This window comes from Delphinapterus leucas, chromosome 10 (genome assembly GCF_059928025.1).
Source record: "Delphinapterus leucas isolate spDelLeu-1000000601 "Yukka" chromosome 10, BTC_Dleu_Yukka2, whole genome shotgun sequence".
NCBI lineage: Eukaryota > Metazoa > Chordata > Mammalia > Artiodactyla > Monodontidae > Delphinapterus > Delphinapterus leucas.
The window spans coordinates 26,659,727-26,675,159 of NC_143138.1; positions in this window are offsets into that span (position 1 = coordinate 26,659,727).

Genomic DNA, 15,433 nt, shown 5'->3' on the forward strand with positions numbered 1-15,433 from the left:
AAGGAGTCTTTGTCTGCCCAGAGAACATGAAGAACTGCCAGGAGGAGTCAACTCTCTCTGTGCCAAGAAACCCTGTTGTGCTAGGTGTGTATACTCTGAGGGTGTTGGAGCCTTGGTGTTCATAAAGTTTAAATAACCAGCTTTTATATTTCCAGCTTTCTGTTATTACAGATATTTAAAATTTCAATTTAACATATTCCCCAAAAGAAGGACATGGAATTGGTGTATTTGTCACAATGGGTCATCATTTTTTTTGTGCACAATCATTGGAACGTACAGACTCTACAATGCCATTGAAAGTGGTTGCTTAGTTGAGAAAGGAGCAAGCATTAGGAAAATGGGAATTTTAATGTATGTGATCATTAAGCTAAGCAATAAGACATTGATCCATTCTTCGAAAACCTCACTACTTCCTTAGCACTTGCTAGCACCTCACTACTTGCTATGCTCTTTGAATCCAGGCTTTTACTAGGCTCACCTCTTTGACATGGTAACTATATGCTTATCGAGATCATGACATTCAAGGTGTGTTTTTCCTGAAAAATGAGTTAAGAAAGTACGTTATATATATGATCACATATTCTCATTGACTTTCATGGTCATTTTAGAGAAGATTTCCCATACGGAAATTAGTAAGGAAATATATAATAAAATTTCCAACTTTCTATTCCAAGTACATTTTGCTTTGTTAATATATTACCTTTGTAGCTTTTACTTTCCTAATCGATTTGCCAAGAATTAGGCAGATGAATGGTTGATCCACATGAACTGAAGATAATCTCTCAGGGAGTACACATGTATTACTATGTCCCTGGAGATTCTGCGGACTTCATGGGATTTGCCTATTGGATCAGCAGTTCTGACAGTATTAAACCAAGAGTCAACAGAAAATTTTTATTCTTGAAAATCTTGGATGCTATAAAGTGTTCCTGTCACTCCCATTGTGATTTTCTACATTCTGTAAACCTTGGGAACTATCAGTTCTTGCTTCGTTGATAACTGAATATTGTTAACCTCTAGGATTTGGGGTCAAGAATTATCTTACCTTTGAGTGACTCAGTTGAGAGTGATGTTGAGTGAGTTGTCTGCGGCTACCTTTCTCTAAGCTGTAAGATGGGTGATTTGGGGGGCACGTGGTGAGAGGCAGCACTTGGCATCTTTCTTAAAGTGAGTCCCAATCTTCCCCAGGTACTTCCATGCAAGATGAGGTCATTTCCAGTTAAGATATTAAATGGTACCCTTATCATTTGTAAGTATACATACTAACGTCCTAGTTTCCACTTTATATCACCTCCCATAGGCATCGTGAAAATACAGATGATTAAGTAGAAAAACAATGCACAGTCACTGCTTACCTTCTTATATACCCTCCACTCCTCCCATCCCCAGTGTAGGGAAATAAGACTTGGAAAGCGATGCCAGTGTACCTGCCTCCAGGCATGGCTCCTGTTCCAACCCTTGGACTCTTTCCCAAGTTCCAGTTTTACTACCTACCTGGGAAAGTAAACCACCAAGTGATTTTCTGAACATTTCTGCAAGACTACCTGAAAGGTTCTCCATCAGCCCTGTGTTTATATGCTTGATGCCTTGGAGGGGATTTGGCAAAGCCAAGAAAGACTTATAAATCACCTCTGGGTGACTTGGCCAAAAGTCCAACCGTCTCTTACCCCTGAGTGATTTACTTCGCCACTGATTTCCAGTTCTAGTGTCGGACAGTTTGGTTGAAGAGCTGAAATCCTAACAATCAACTGACCATGGTTTGAAGTAGCAGCAGACTGAAGCCAATGTGTGCTGGGCCTGGTGACAGCCGCTGTGTGACAGAGCTTGCCAGAAGCATGGGGAGAGCCTCAGGTTGTGAGTAGGCCTGACCCTTCCAGATGAATGGGAGCTGACAGGAGTGATCTCTGCAGCATGGAATGGAGTGATGACATGAAAACAGTGACATGTTTGGGACTGAAACACCAGGCGCAGAAATGTCACTTACAATGGCCAGAGAAATGACATGGGACTCACACTAACTTTACTTGATTTCAGTTCAAAGATGTCCTTTATGCTAAGAGCTAGCTGGGAGTCATGCCTCGGGAAAACCACTCCCTTCTTGACCATCCCCACCCCAATTTAATCAGAGCTACAAAACCACTGGCATTTTGTGCCATTAAAACTGTCATCCTCAACCCTGGCTTCACCGCAGAATCACCTGAGCATTTCTGCCCTGGCCCCTGGGAGGGGGCTTTAAGTGGCCCTGGGGGATTTAGGTGGCCCTGGGCGTGGGATACAGGATTGACATGCCTTAAAAGCTCCCCCGGGTGATTCTGATTCCAATAGTGGTTGAGGACCACTGCATTAGAGGGCTGAAAATGAAGAATAAATGCCCTGGAAAATGGGTATAATTTTCACTATAATAACACCATGAATCTATATCGCCCAAGATACTCAAACACCTTCCTGTTTTATTACCTCAACATTATTTTTAAGTGCTGACACCTGAAGCTAAGCAAGTTTAAAAGAATTAGTTTGACTCATCCAACTAGTCACTTGGTTCTAAGAACACACCTTTTCCTGCCTTTTTTTCTAATGCCCTTTCTTTGAGCCAGAAGAATGATTGTGGATCCCAAACAAACAAGGGTCACCTTGACTCTAGCCCAATCTGAACTTTGAAAAGCTGAGAGGAAAAGGTGCATTAGAACTGCTTATTCAATAACACAAAGGTGCTGCCCTTTGTATGTAGAGCTGATGCAGATGTTAGGAAAGGCAAACACTTCGTAAGCTTCATTTTAGCTGAGGTCGTACTTGCCATATTTTTTTCTTTTGGCATTTACATATTCTAACTCAGCTGTGGTGGGGGTAGGTGGGTGAAGACTGACAAAGACCAGAGTGAGTTGGTCCTTTTCTCTTCCACTTACCTGTCTCTCATCTGGGATCTGAGTCCACCCGTGAAAACCTGTCTCCCCCAAAGGATCCGAGAGACATCATTTCCTTAGCAAAACTTTGACGACCTGTATCTTTTCCTAGGGTTATTTACATTTCAAACACTATCTCTAACGTAGACTGAAAATAATGCAGACATGGGAAAACAGGTTAGAAATACAAATAAGTAGAATAGATAGAGATGATAGATTAATAAACTGGTAGATGACAGAGAAATAGACAGATAGATAGATAGGCGGACTTTTCATTGTTTGGGGTGCCCCCATGGAATTCTACAATGTAAGTAACTATCTTTGAGGAGCTCTGAACATTTTGGAACATGAATGAAAACTAATCCTTGCATCTTCCTTCCCTGTGGCCTTACAGGCTAGGAGAGAAAATACACAAGGGAGGTGGAGGTGGGTTAAAGGATTTCAAATTGCATCACTATAACTGACTCCTTAAGTAACTTTCTACCTTAAGTAACCTGCCCAGTAGTAATTGTTCCTGGGACATGAAAGTGAAATTAGGTGTTAATGTGTTAGAAATTGAAAGCAAAATTGCAACTCAAAAATTATTTTTTACCAATCCATTAAACATCAACAAACCATCATTTCTGCTTTGTTCTTTTTAATTAAAAAAAAAAAAAAAGCAAATAGTGAAGTAGGCTATCTATACTATGAAGAATGGCCGTTTCATTTATTGCTTGTGAGGAACAACACTTTGGATTGAGAAATATGATTGCCATTGAGATGTTATTCTCCAAATATCAAAGTTTTTTTTTTAATATAAAAGTTATTTTCTTAAAATAGGCCCAGGGTGTAATGGTGATTAGAAATATGTACCTGATTCATTTTCATCCACCCATGAAAACAGAAGAATAGGTGAAGTCACAAATTTTTCATCGTACCAGTTTTATGTAAGAATTAACCCCAACTACAGCATGGGTAGGATGAATTGAGAAATCTTAGTCACCAACTCACACCCAAACCTATAAAACAAAGTGACTCAGCTGAACAGGTAAGATATGGTAAAATGTTAACAAGTCCACAGTCGCTCCCCTCCACTTTTGCCCCCATCCCCCAAATTCTCTTACAACAGAGAATAGGGTTGTATCATCAATAACTTAGCCTGGATTTGATCCCACTGATTCAGGTGCTCAGCAACCTCTGTTTTCAACTCCATCAGGACCTTTGTTGTGATCCCTCTTTGAGAGACTATGATGCCTAGCCTGCAGTGGCCAGGAGTGAAAGGTCATGAACAGTCACATCTACTATCCTAAGATGTGCATCCAGAATTAGATGGGACAGAGGCAGGAAGGACAGTGAGAGTACTCTAAGACATCCAGCAAAAGGAGACCACAGACTGCTTTTAAATATCCTTGAATAATAATCAACCTCCCCAGAGTTAGAAACTGCACAGTGAAATCACTGATCATGTTCAAGAAGATAGATATATTTTAGGAAAACTCTGACTTTCCTGGAATAAAGAAAAAAAAAGTCCAATACCAGACGGGGGGTGGGAGTAGCTAATTTTTACATACCTATCTACCTATCTATTTATTTTTCCAGCTTTACTGAGGTATAACTGACAAAAATAAAGCTAATTTTAAATAAACCAATTTAGGCTAACTCAGATTTCTTTTCCTGACTGGAAAAGCTCATAATTTGAAAATATTCTACATTAATAGTAAATGGAAAGATGAAATTTATAATGAGCTATGCTGTGAAAAATGTTTTTAACAAACAATGCTCTCCAAAATTTTGAGGTGGCCATGACAGAGGTATTCAATATTGCTGGAAGCAGTGTAAATAGTTAGAAGTATTTTGGAAAACAATTTGTATATATGTGTCAAGAGTCTCAGAACTTTACGTTCAACTTGGAGAAAATCTATTCTCAGGGTAGAATCAGAGTTGAAAACAAAGGTTTGGATTTAAAGAGATTTAGCTCATCATTATAGGTAAAAGGAATAAAAGTGTGACAAAAATAAATAGATGAGATAAATTAACTATTGTACTCTTTCCTAAAGGTTATTATATAGTTATTAAAAATGTTTCCAGGGCTTCCCTGGTGGTGCAGTGGTTTAGAGTCCGCCTGCCGATGCAGGGGACACGGGTTCGTGCCCCGGTCCGGGAAGATCCCACATGCCGTGGAGCCCGTGAGCCATGGCCGCTGAGCCTGCACGTCCGGAGCCTGTGCTCCGCAACGGGAGAGGCCACAGCAGTGAGAGGCCCGCGTACCGCAAAAAAAAAAAAAAAAAAATGTTTCCAAACAATATTTTGCAAAATTATAAAAGCATGAAAATATTAATGATAATCCAGAATATGAAATATATATACATAACACGACCCTCAATTTCAATAAATAACCTGAGCCTGATCTATTTTATTTTATTTTTTTTTGCGGTACGCGGGCCTCTCACTGTTGTGGCCTCTCCCGTTGCGGAGCACAGGCTCCGGACGCGCAGGCCCAGAGGCCATGGCTCACGGGCCCAGCCGCTCCGCAGCATGTGGGATCTTCCCGGACCGGGGCACGAACCCGTGTCCCCTGCATCGGCAGGCGGACTCTCAACCACTGCGCCACCAGGGAAGCCCTGATCTATGGTTTTTTAAACTTGGAAAATCTTGGATGGATGTTAACCAGTATATCTCATGGTGCTATTAAGGGTTATCTTTCTGTGATGAAATCATAGGTCATTTTAATTTTTTAATATTGTGCCATATATTTAAATTTTTCTATCATAAGCCAGATAAAGTATATCCTGAAAAAATTATGTTTTTAAGTAATAAATAAATATATATATATATATATTTTTTTAGGTTCTCTGCTAGATTCTGCATGTTTTTTTTTAATTTAATTTTATTTTTTTATACAGGAGTTTCTTATTAGTTATCTATTTTATACATATTAGTGTATACATGTCAACCCCAATCTCCCAATTCATCCCACCACCAGCACCACCCCCACCCTGCTTTCCCCCCTTGGTGTCCATACGTTTGTTCTCTATATCTGTGTCTCTATTTCTGCCCTGCAAACCGGTTCATCTGTACCATTTCACTAGGTTCCACATACACGCGTTAATATACGATATTTGTTTTTCTCTTTCTGACTTACTTAACTATGTATGACAGTCTCTAGATCCGTCCACATCTCAACAAATGACCCAGTTTCATTCCTTTTTATGGCTGAGTAATATTCCATTGTATATATGTACCACATCTTCTTTACCCATTCGTCTGTCGATGGGCATTTAGGTTGCTTCCATGACCTGGCTATTGTAAATAGTGCTGCAGTGAACATTGGGGTGCATGTGTCTTTCTGAATTACAGTTTTCTTAGAGTATATGCCCAGTATATTATCGGCTAAATTCAATAGCTAGTTTCCTTACTCTGAGAAGGTAACAAAAAATTTTAAATAAAGCCATAAAATGTCAAATGATTAGTACAGGGAATGAATCCTCTGGAAATTCAGAAGAGAGAGGACTCGTTGCTCAGGGAAATTGGAATATCTCATTAGACATAGTTGAGGTCAGTTCAGAAGGCCTTGAATGTCAGACTAAGGAATATAGACCTTATTCTGGTGCAAATAGAAGTCCTTGAAGCGACTGTACAGCCCTAGTTAATGAATATCCTTCTCCCTTAAAGCTAGTACCTTGAAAATGTATATGCATATGTGTATTCATATCCAAGCGTATGTACCCTGAATGCATTCACCCTTAGGAAATAATGCGTCTATAAAGAAGAAACAGGAAGAATGATTATGGCATTCGTTCATTAGGGTCCATTTACATTTCCATAGTCAGCTAAAAAATCATCCACTTATTTAAATGGAAATCTTCTCAGTCTATTACAGTCATTACTCGGCAGTAAGAGATAACTAGTCTGAATCTCACCAGTAGGGAAAATTGCATAGTCTGTTGCTTCTCTTAGGGGTCACTATTACTCAGTGTTTGAGGAAAAGAAATTGCAGTTCTTTGGGAAACAAAATGAACAGTTAGTGAGTACCTACTATGTGCAAGACCGTTGGATGAATTCCATATGTAAACTCATTTACTCCTCACAGCAACCCCTCAAGGTTGGTATCTATAATTCATGTATTTTTTTTTTATAATTCATATTTTAAAGTAAAGGAGTCTGAGAAAGATGTTAAGAAGGTGAAGTAACTGGCCAATATGAATCTAGATTTAAAGCGAGGACTGATTTTTGCTCACCTTTCAGTGTGAGCCAATGGATGATAACTTATCACACTGGAGCACCCCCATTAACTGAAGCATTTTCTAACGTCGTTGAATTATATATTTTTGAGAATATGTCTGTAGATATGCAATATGTACATATGTGTCTATATGGGTATAGTGTACATATATAGCTGTTTTACACCAATGTGTTTATGTGTGATATACAGACATGCATTATAGTAACTTGTTACTATAATTATATTATACATGTAAGTATAGCAACAGATTGGGCGTTTATTGTGCTATGCTTTTTATGTGCATGTGTTGTATATCACTATATAAAGACATTAAATAATGCATAAATATAAATTATATGGATGCATATGCATATACAGTTGACACAATTATATACAAAATAGATTAAAACATTGATATACACGCGTACACATATAACACTTTTTCCCACTGTCTTTATCTAGAAAAGAAAATGGCTGGACTATTGGAGAACCTGTGTATTCATTGAGGAAACGTTACCCGTCACCACAAAATGAGTTCTGACTTTAACTGCAGGATCGCAGCCCAAAGAAGAGAACTGATGCTTGTCAGGAGTCCAGAAGCCAAGAACCCCTACGAATGACCAAGAATCCCAAGTGTAAAGATGAAGGGACCTCATTTCTCCTTCCTCCCATCCCTTGGACCCTGCTCACCCAACACCCACTCCACCAATCCTCACCCGTGAAAGTCCCCAGTTGGAGGAGGAGAGGCAGAGCCCCTTCAGCTCTGACTCGAATTCTGTTCTATTATATACTCAAAAGATCCACTCTCAATCTGGGCCCTGCAGGGAAAGGACAGTCCCCTGCTAGTTAACTTCATTCGGCTCTTTATTCAACAAAACGATGTAGCATTTTCATCAGTGAACCAACCGAACAATCAGCCCTGCACGGAAATAAAGCGTCAGCTTTACAAAAAATAAAGCATCTTCGAGGGCAGAAAAGAGCCCTGGGTGGGAGTGTGTGTTTCTACACAAAGGCTGGGGAGGCCGAGCTGTCACTCCTTTTCTTCCTCCCACTACCCCATGCATAGCACCAGCTCTGGCGTGAAGGGAGATTTAAAAGCAACTAAGTACATAGAAACATTTCGCATTCATTATCTGGAATTTCTGCTACTGGGTGACATATCATTAGTCCTAGTGTAAGGCAAGCTTTAAAAACGTAATTACTTAATCATGCAGTTAGCTTCCCATCAATCCTAGCAGCATTTGTTCTTAACTACCTTTTAAGAACAAAATTAGGAGTAATTTGTAAACAAAAGTAATTGAAGAAAGGCAGATATTGCCAAGGTGTTGACAGCGTTAGCAGACATTATTGTTTCCCTTAATACCACCATAGCACTGCAGTTAGGTATAGGTGGCTGGCACAAGGCAGCACTAGGGAATTAGGAGGTGGCCACATGAGGAGGGGGGCACTAGGCAAAGTGGTCCTTCCCTAACCCGTACAGGCATCTAACTGTAACAGGTAGGTGGACTCTCTTCTCCTACATTGGTTTGATGACTTGGAGATTTATGGTACGATTTAACATGTTTAGCATGACCATGAAAATAATCTCATTTTTCATACCCTCTTATCAGATCTAGTAAGACCCACTCAGACAAGTCTGAGTGGTGATGTAAAAGTTGGAGGCCAAATTTTTCTCCAAAGGAGCTTTGCCTGTCTTTATTTCTGGCTACCTGTAACAAGTTCAGAGCGTACATCACTTCTGGGCCAGATGGTGTGATAAACACTTGAGAACTGGTGGTGAGGAAGAACTGCATCCCATTTTCAAGGAGCTCATGATTTAGCAGAGAGAGAAAAATGGAAATAAAATGTGATCAGAAAGACTTAAACCAAGTGTTGTAACAACCCAACAGTTAGTTTCTGACTCTGCCTGTTGGTATTGAGGTTTTATAGAACCTCGAGCAGAAATCATGAAGAGATATGAGTCTTGGAGTACAAACAAGAGTGTCAGATCCAGGAATGAGGCTGTTACCATCCTTACTTTATAAAGTAACTGAGTCTGAAATGGATCAAATAACTTACTGGAAATCACACACATCAGGAATGGTAATGCTGGCATTCAGACTCAGGTACTTATTTTTATTATCACTGTTGTTGTTATGATGAAGACAAGTCCAAACATCTTTCCAGGATCCACTAGAATTCAACAGAAGGAGTCCCGAACCCAAAATCAGAACACCGAGCTTCAATTCTGCCTTGAAAGCCTTCTACTGGGTGACATTAAGCGAGTCTGAGCTTTGGTGTCCCATCTATAAAAATTTTTACCTTGGGACCTTTCTCTCATTCCAAGGATCTAATGGAAGTAGTGAAAGTAAAAGTGCTTTGTAAATTTTAATTCAGAAGTAAAGTATCCATACTGTAGGATTCCATTTATATGGAGTACAGGAACAGGCAAAATACCCTGCGGTAATAGAAATTAAAATATGCTTGTCCCTGAAACGTTAAGAATTGCCCGAAAAGGACACAGGGAACTTACTAGGTGAATGAAAATGTTGTATATCAATTGTCAATACTCATCAAGTTGAACAATTAAAACCTGTGAGCTTTATTGTATATAAATGATGCCTCAAAAATTCCATTGAAAAATAAGATACGATTATTCCTAACAAGTGTTTTTTTGTGGAAACTAAATTTTCACATCAGTTGCTGCCATCTTCGAAGGGAGTTAAAGTCTAATGTACAGACTGGATCCTCTAAGGGATTCACCTCATATACCATTAGAAATAGGGAGAGAGCTCCTAACCTTACATCTCGAATTTAATTCAAAGTAGGTATCATCTCTTCTTTACATCCTTAAGAACCAAAGCATTAGGAGTCATCATGAACTTCTAGGTTACTGTCTCTAGCATGTAAGTGAAAGTTGAAAACTCATTTCTCTTTATATTTTTCAATGGGGAAAAAGTCAGAATTTAAATGTATCAACCTGAGAATGTATCAACTTAACATTATTAAGTCTGGTTTGGGAATAGATATAAGAGAGAACTTTTGATCCATTGGCATATAAGACAACAGAAATTATTACCAAAGCCAGTATGGTGTCTTTATACATCATTTTGGGCTGGGTAAACTCGAGAAATTTTTACTCTCTATAGGGTTTTATGATTCTAACATAAGCAAAAGTAAAAAAAGTATATTTGTCTTGAGTGCTCAAGGCATTTGATTTTCTGAATTATTAGAATTTGGGGGTTAGATTTTATATATATATATAGAATGGAATAGTATTCAGCCTTAACAAAAGAAATAAACCCTGCCATTTACAACAACATGAATGAACCTGGAGGGCATTATGCTAAGTGAAATAAGCCAGACACAGAAATATAAATATTGCATGATCTGACATATGTGGGCTTCTAAAATAGTCAAACTCATAGAAGCAGAGTGTGGAAGGGTGGATACCAGTGTCTGGGGGGAGGGGGTGAAGGAGAAATATTGGTCAAGGGATACAAAGTTTCAGTTTTACAAAATAATTTAAGTTCTAGAGATCCAACGTACAACAATCTGACTACAGTGAAGAGTACTTTTTGTATACTTGAAATTTCCTAAGAGGGTAGATCTTACACACACACACACACACACACACACACACACACGTTAATTAGCTTGATTGTGGTGATTATTTCACAATGTGTATGTATATCAAATCATCAATTGTATACCTTAAATATATAAAACTTTTGTCAAATATACCACAATTAAAAGTAAAAGAAGACTTCTATTTAAACATGGGGGAAAAAAAAAAGAATTATTGGGTCAAGTCTTCACAGTCAAAAGCAAATCAATCAACAAGTTACCACGGAATGCCTACTATAAGCCCAGAAGAGCAGAATTAAAAGGGTTGAGATAATTATCCAGATAATTATCCGGCTCCAAAGTGACTTTTATTGCTTACATAGATCATCTGGGCAGAAGGAGGTTTATCCCTTTTAATTATCTTTAATAAAGCTAAATCACTATGTTACAAGACTGGTCTACTTCTTAAAAAGATTAAATAAAAATTACTCACAATAAATGTAAACACTTTGGCTGGGACCTTCAGAACTTGAAAATAGAAATGCATCAGCTAAGGTTTTTGAAGCCATTCAGTTAGGCGAGTCTTGAAGAACACTCCAATCATGAGAATTGCTCAACATTCACAATAAAAACCTTAGTTTATTGCCTCGTCTTTAAAAAAAAAAAAAGTTAAGTTGACCAGCAATGGCCAAATTAAAACTACCTGCACCTGTGGACCAGGTTGGCCTTCGGAGTAAGCCGAGCATTTATGGGAGACCTAACTGCCTCTCCGATGTTATGAGCAGCTCAGGGCAAACCCTTGTCAAAAATAAAAATCTTCTCCCATCTAGATGCCATAGTAAACACCTCCTCCATGACCATCATCATCATCACCATCACTTATTTTTAAAAGTAGCTTCACATAAGGCTCTGTCATTCTTTGATGTTCAATATTGTGTCTCTCATGTCTTTACAAATACAGCACGAATAATATGATTGGAAAGAGTGATCCATGGCATTGAGGTTGACGTTGACGTTGAGGTCTTGGCTCCTTGTCCTATCACTTTGCTCTTTTCCTTGACAGGCAGCTTATTTTACTGACAGAGTCCAGTGTCTGGAGAGAGAAGGTGCACTGAGAGAGAGAAGACAGATGTGGTGGACAAGTTTTCCTGCTGTGGAACACATGAGGAGAGGTGCATTGGGATTAAGGAATGGTGTGGATCTATGTTTCTGCCCAGGGAACATACTGTTCAGAAAGCAGAAGGACTGGTTTCGTAGGTTTATCCTCCAAATGTATAAGCAAACAATTGGTACTAAATGTTCCATGATCTTAGTACATTTAGGAGACTCACTCAACATCAGTGAATCAATTAATCTCCTAATATTTATTGTACTGAGCTGAAACTATGGCAAATAATACTAAGAATTTACATTTGTGTGGGCTCTAGATTTACAAATTACTTTTGAGTAGAGTCTACTTTCTCTCTAGTTCTCAATACAACTCTGTGAGTTGGGCCTTATTCTCTTAGTCACATCACAGAAGAAGAAACTCCAGTTTGAAAGCTGTTTGGATTTCACTGGGTTGCAGAGCTGGTTAGCATCCGGACCTGGGTTTGAGCTCGTGTTTCAGATCCACACTTATACCCAGTCATCGTCACAGGTGAGAACAGAGGCTTAAGATGCAGGCTGTGAATTCCAAGAGTGTGTGACCCAGTTGGGATGACACCACAGTGCTTGAGAAACAGGGACAACACAGTGACGAATAGTGAGTGGATTAGAAGGGGAGACGGTCTGAAGGTAGCAAGACCTTGAGAGGTGAGGACAGCCTTCCAGAAAAGATGAGCTTAGGCTGTGCTATTTGACTGAACTTGGGGACTGGAAGGATGATGAATCCAAAATCTTATTATTTGTGTGTCTTAGGTTGGTAATTACCACTGTAGGGAATAATTCTAGTGAAAAGTGAACATTTGCATGGTGCTTTGCTGTTATAAGATACAGTGATTTTCTTTAGTCAAGGATAAAAACTGATTTAGACAAGAATGATGAATTTAGATTTGAATGGGTTGAGTTTAAGGAGGTGTTATAACATCCAAGTGAAAAATGATCAGGTGCGCCTCAGCTTTGGGTGAGAAGTCAGAGCTTCAAACTGTAACACTGCGATCTCTTGGGGGGACAGAAACCATTTTAAAAAATTCATCCTATTTTCTCACAGCCATCTTTTATCTTGAGCTTCTATCCATTTGCCTGGCATGTATTGGGGCTAAATAAGTATGTATGAATTGTTTGAATGAATCAATGATGGATTTAATTATTATATCTGCTCTCTTACCTGTAATAACAATAACAATACCAAAGGTGGCTGAAGCTAAGAGAGATGATTTCAAATAACAAGAAGAAATGTATACCATTCACTATGGTTTTCTTGTTCTCTTCTTGATTTGTTTTCATGGGAAACTGTGTTTTGGGGCACACTATTTGCTGCAAGTCAGATCTCATCTTTTGTTGTGGGAAGATCAGAGAACCCGCTAAAAGCAACATGGATCGAATACAATTCCTTCCCGTGTAGTGTTTTCTGTTTGTTGGCTTGTTGTTTTTACATTTGTTCCCAGAAGAATATCGAGACCCTTCTACCTCTTCCAGGATTCCCAAATGCCTTGCAATTAACAGACCCTCCTGATCTCGGAGGATGGTTCTTGCTTAAAAACTGTACAATGTAAATGGTATCGGGTATTTAATGAAAAGCACTGAAATTGCTCTATGGTGCCACAGATTCACTGCTGAACATGTCATGAGGCAACATTTTATAGGCGTTGTAAAATCTTCTTACCCCACACAGCTGCATTACCCAAAATTAATCAAACTGCAGGGCATCTGAAACTCACTCTGTAACAGTAATAGGCTTTGCTGCTTAAAAAGTGGTTATGACTAATGCACAAAAACAATTATCACGAGACTTAATTGCCAAGAGCTGAGATATATATAGATAGACAGATAGAGATTGATTCATTCTCACTGAAATTTGAGGCATCACTAGGAAAAACTAAGAGGTTTTCAAACTTTACAAGATCATGAAGCAGAACTGGGAAAAATGTTTTTAATCTGTCAGTCTATATATATTTTTATTGGCATTATTTTTAAAGCATTGTTTTTAATATACTTTGGGGGTTAATTGGGAAAAGTTTGAAAAATATATATGAATAAAACTACCCCAGAGGCTGGCCCTACACCACCAGGAGATAACGTGAGGATAGAGACAGGAATGGAATCTAACAGACTTAGTTTCTATTCATGGCTTGTCCCTAGGCAATCCCTTTATCTCTCTAGGTCTTGGCTTCTTTCATACAAAGAAAACTTTGGGCTAAGCATTGCTGGGGACCTCTTCCTGTGCTAACCTTCTATGATTTGACCTTAGATGATCTAAAGTGGAAATAGTTTGCTGTCTACCTTGTCCTTCTCCTTCTGAGAGGGGAAGATGAGAAAAGGCTCAGTGAAAGAGGTAATACTGTACTTTGCCATCAAGGGTTTTGGTGTGAAAGAAAGTGATCTTGAGCATTTAGATAGAATGGACAGTCTGGTAGAGACAGTATGGTGGGGAAGTACAGAAATAGTTCAAGAAAGGATTGGAAAGGTACACTGCCCTGATGTTGGAGAAATTTACAGTTAATAATAGTCTTGACTTCCTTCAGTGAGTGTGGCAAAGAGTTTCTGGCTGCTCAGCAAAGTTCATATTGTCCTCTCCTCTCTGGCCTCATGATTATTCTAGATGTTCTAGCAATGGAATGTGGAGTGAAGGTGATGCACCACTGGTCCACAGAACCCTTCCCTGGCTCCACCCTGCTCTTTTCTCTTGGCTGACCAAAGGAAGATATCCCCAGTGGAAGCCCTGAGTGATCAAAGAAAGCCCCCATCAGCTTGGGTTTCTAGATGAATGCATGGAGCAGAGCCACCTTGCTAACCCCAAACCGCTCAGCACTGTGAGATGAGCAAGAAATAAAGTCAAATGAAGTCTGAACATTGCATATTCGCAGAGTAGCTCCTGATCAACATAATCAACTGTCACGATTCACCACCTAGAGCATAATGGCTATGGAGCGGTGGTGACAGAAGGCAGAGTCCAGCACGTGGTGAGAGGAGAAAATGGTTCATGATGTAAGGCAGTGAGGATGGACTCCATTTTCATGAATTTCAGCAGTGAAAGGGCAGAGACTGAATGGGTAGAAGAATTAAGGAAGGGAGATAACTGAGCGAGTTGAGAATATTGTTGAGAAGCTAATGGCTATGAGTTCCAACTCTGGGATCAGACGACCTGAATTTGTTTTCTGGATCCAGCTTAATTAGATACGTGACCTTACACAGTAATGCTTGATATACATTATCCTCATAATGACACTATGAGGTGACTACTCCCATTAATCCCATTTTAGAGAGGAGGAAACCATGGCTTAGAGCAGCCAGATGTATTACCCAAAGTCATTTGTGGCAAACAGTAAATCTGCCATTTAAACCTAGGTCTCTCCAACCCAAAAGCATAAGAGCTGGTGCATGGGGAAGGTTGAAATTTGTCAGGCACTGGAACAACTAACAAGACACCTCTGAGATTAGGCTGAAAGTTCAGAAGACCCAATTGTTCTCCAGTTGAGCTGGCCTGTGCTATCTGGGAACACTGACAGGAAGGAGAGATAGTCAGAGGCCTCTGAGCACAAAACACCATCGGCACTTTGATCACTGAGTCCATCACTGCCCCACACCACACGAGGTGAATCTAATGTCCCTCGCCACAAAGAAATCCAGAAATAGCTACAGGAGG